This window comes from Pseudochaenichthys georgianus, chromosome 12 (genome assembly GCF_902827115.2).
Source record: "Pseudochaenichthys georgianus chromosome 12, fPseGeo1.2, whole genome shotgun sequence".
Taxonomy (NCBI): domain Eukaryota; kingdom Metazoa; phylum Chordata; class Actinopteri; order Perciformes; family Channichthyidae; genus Pseudochaenichthys; species Pseudochaenichthys georgianus.
In genome coordinates, this window is record NC_047514.1 from 29,771,509 (window position 1) to 29,775,910 (window position 4,402).

The following is a 4,402-nucleotide window of genomic DNA, read 5'->3' on the forward strand; positions in this document are numbered from 1 at the left end:
TTTAACCGATTACCTCACCCCCTCCCTGGTAAATACATCCTGTTGAGCAGAATCTACAGTTTCCAGTATTTTCCGTTTCGTAAAATGATAAAATACGGCGAAGATATTAAAATATGTGCTTCCATTATTCATACTTCTGAAATATATCTGTATTAACATTATATCATCGTATGTCCGTGTTTATTGGGTATTTTTGCATGAAACAAAGACTGGCATATAGTTTCAAGCCAGTACTTTCGACAGAAATACACATATACATCCTGTTGAGCAGGATCTACAGTTTCCAGTATTTTCCGTTTCGTAAAATGATCAAATACGGCGAAGATATTCAAATATGTGCTTCCATATTTCATACTTTTGAAATGTATTAACTTTATATCATCGTATCTCCGTGTTTACTGGGTCTTTTTGCATGAAACAAAGACTGGGATATAGTTTCAAGCCAGTACTTTCGACAGAAACACACGGCAATGTTGTCCGGACTGTTGTTTTTATGCGGCACCGGCTGAGGAAGAGGTGTACGTTCACTGCTGTCAATTGCCTGCCATGGGCTCCTCCTAAACCTTATTAAGAAAACGACATCTAAGTGTCTCATTTCATTTCCAATGACATTATTGGTTAATTCTACAAAAATGTAAGTTACAGTACTACCTACTTAATCATTTCTTTATTCACTTTAACAGACAACAATACCTTTCGCAACAAATTCAAATAACACCTCCATCCTTCGGAGGCAAGTGGAGGCCTTGCTGCTGACATGGCACCTTGGCATCATGACTTCGCAGGTCCAGTCCTTCTTGATTCCAGGCCGGGCGAGGAACAACACGCCTCTGGTTCCAAGGGCCTGACATGTTTCCAGCTTCCAACAAACCAAAAGATACATTATTTCAGAACAATTATGCCCTGGTTATTTACAAAGGCAAACCCAGTTGTTAAACAAAAATCACATACACTGCTTGCACACATATTCAACCCCTATGCAATAACAAAGACATTTCTTATATGCATGCATTAACAGCCTTAAGACTGTTGCGATCAGCAAGTAGAAGCTTTAACATTATTCTGCATTGCATTTCTCTTGGCGGAATGTACACTGTGTATCATCTAGGTTTGTGGAGCAGCACTGTGGTTTATGAACAGTGCCATACATTCTAAGTGGGATTAAGTTTAGAGCCATTCTACAACATAAACGTCGCCATTTTTTTATCACCTGCAGTATTTGTTTTAGTCTTGTGCTTGGGGTAATTGTACTACTAGAAGGTGAGTATTCACTTGGATGCCTTACAAGTATACCAGATGTTCTGCTGTTGCGCACAGGCTCAATCACAATGTTGAGATAATAACTCCATCTCTAAAGTACACTGTGGAGTATTTATAGGGGTTCTATAAGATATTATTGACTATGGTATTCATAATTAGGTTTCCATTAATGTGTATAATCACCTATAACTATTTGTTGTTGTGATTAGCTTAGAATAAGCCCTTCATATATACATAGCGAGCCGGTCTATTTCACTCTCTTCTCTTTGCCGTGTTACTACAGTACTTCAATCGGAAGAAAAAAAACACTGGCTCTAGAGAAGGCCTTTCATGTTGTTATGGCAATGGATGGCCTCTGTAGGTTTTTGTACATGCTTATAAAGGGAGAGGTACTCAGTTGGTTGCAATTTAGAAACCTCACTATTACACAGCGTACCTTTCAATTACATTGAATCAAATTCAGCGATGATTCGCCAAAGTTAAATAAACATAACTTATCCCTGTGTCTACAGTAGTTGTATCAACAGGGAGCAGACACACTGATGAAAATGTCTACTTCGAATGTAAGTTGAATTGGATAAATGATTAAATAGTGCAAATGTATTTAGCTGTGTTCCGACAGTGCTTTAAAACTTGAATGCACATATAGTCACATTTCATGACATTTGCATAATGTGCTCCAGCTCAAAGCCCGTTTCTACCTAGGGCTTTGAGCAGCAGATTTGTATTACGTAATTATGATCAGATATGGTCAGATATTACATTTCTGTATCAAATGTAAATATTTTTTCCAAATCCAGAATGAACAAGTACAGGGCTGTTATTAATTATGCATGCAGGCCAACAACAACAACAACAACAACAACAACAACAACAACAAAGTCCATCACATAGCACCAATGCAGCTTGATCCCTCAGGTGGGATGAAGTTGTATTCTTTTTGTGTGCCTGGACCCAGGTGTTTGCTTTCGTATCAAACGTGTCCATTTGTTTGCTAAGGCGCAGTTTGCAGGGCTGCACATGCCACATTGAGTGACACGCAGCAGCTTGAGCATTGCCTCGAAGTGGAACCTGGTCCTGGCATTCTTTTGGAGATAAAGACAAATAAAAGACAAGGTAATTTAAAACTGGGTTTCAAATTCAGAATGCAATCAAATACAAATATTGACTAATTTTCCTTTGTCTAGTCCGTGACTGTAAGTCCCTCCCCAAGCTACAACAAAAACTGTATCCTGTTTAGAATAGAATAAAAACACTTGCATTTTTATTTAATTTGAGTAAATTAATTTAGTATCAATGCAATAATGGCCCCTTACTTAGTTTTAGTACAATTTCAAAGCAAAGCTAAGATTCAGCAGTAAAATATTATGTAATCGAAACGTAAGGTTACACTTCTACTATCTTACAGGCTTGACCATGCCATTGCACTGTAAAAGCACTATCTTGAATTTGACGAAAATATATGATATATTATCAAGCAGGTTCGTTTTCCACAGATCTTATTTCGAGCTATTTTCCAAAATCCTGTGGAGAAATCCCATTGACTCTGAGACGAGGGAACCAATAGTTCTAAAATGCTAACTCACTTCCGGGTTATAGGACTCATCACTAGTGATGGCAGTTTGACACTGAAGCTTCGAACGGAGCTTCAACCCTGGACTTCCTATTCCATAGAAGCAGTGCTTCGAAGCTTGCTTCAAATCACGTGACATGTGACATCCGAAGCAGCAACTGCTTCAAATCACGTGACATGTGACGTCCGAAGCAGCAACTGCTTCAAATCACGTGACATGTGACGTCCGAAGCAGCAACTGCTTCAAGTCACGTGACATGTGACTTCCGAAGCAGCAACTGCTTCATTTCCTGAATGAATCACTTGACTGGTTCGCGGTTCATTCACGCGATTCAATGCACTCGTCTCGATTCTGACAGGTGACAGGTTGAAACAGTTTCAAATTTGAGTGCTTCAACACTTTATGACCGCTCTAAACAATGTGCAATGTGTGGGTTGTTGTCGTAGTTTGCGTTGTTGCGGTTGAGTTGTTGTTGGTATTGCATTTGATATCATTATAGAGCAAGCCAGGAAGAAAGATAGGTCGTTCTGGCTCGGGAAACACTTCGAAATGTGGAGACGTTGTGAACAAAAAGACAATTATCAGTAATATAAAAACAGTTCAATATTTCAAGGAATAGATAGCCCAGTGGATCGAGCCGGCGGCCCGAATGCGGCGATGTCCTCCGCGCAGCTGGTTCAAAGCCCGGAATGGATGTATTTTAATCATTGCTTTTCAACTTTAATAACTGATAAAAGGCCCTCTCCTCCCAAAAACAGGTCCAGCACTCTCTAGTCTCTTCTCAATAACCCAATACACACAAGTATCAATCTGTAATTGCAAATAGAACATGATATTCAGTCTTAGTGTGTGTGTGTGCATCGAATATTTTTCAAGGCAAAGATACGTTAAACCCACTGCAGCCTTGCACTTCGTCAGGAGAGGTCGCTGTAACTGAAGCTTCGAGAAATGAACCTATTTCCGACACAATTGTCCAGGTGGTTCGATGCTTCATTCAAAGCTTCATTTTGCCATCACTACTCATCACTGCACTATATCTCCGGTCAAGTAAAGCTAATATGTGTTTAGCTAGCTCGTGCTTTAAAAAAATATGTAACTACAACGGATTTACTTGCAATAAACATTAAAATATTGGAGGCATGCGGTGCAGCACATTACCTGCTTGGCGAAGTCAGACAGAGAGGAGGTCGTAGCCGATGTCTGTTGCGTTCATGGTCATCGGATAGTAAGCATGGTGTTCACTTACTACGCGACCGCACAACGTAACGTACAGTAATTCCACAACCACATAAATGGATTAACATCGATTTAGCTGGGGTAACACAAATAAATAAATGAATGAATCTACTGGTTTCATAATTTGAACCAAAAGTGGTGCATTTTGCACTATTTTTGATTTATCTTTATTTATTTTCTTATCAATCAATCAATCAATCAATCAATCAATCAATCAATCAATCAATCAATCAATCAATGTTTATTTATATAGCCCAATATCACACATGTTACATTTGTCTCAGTGGTCTTCACAGTGTGTACAGAATATCAGTATGACAATACGACACCCG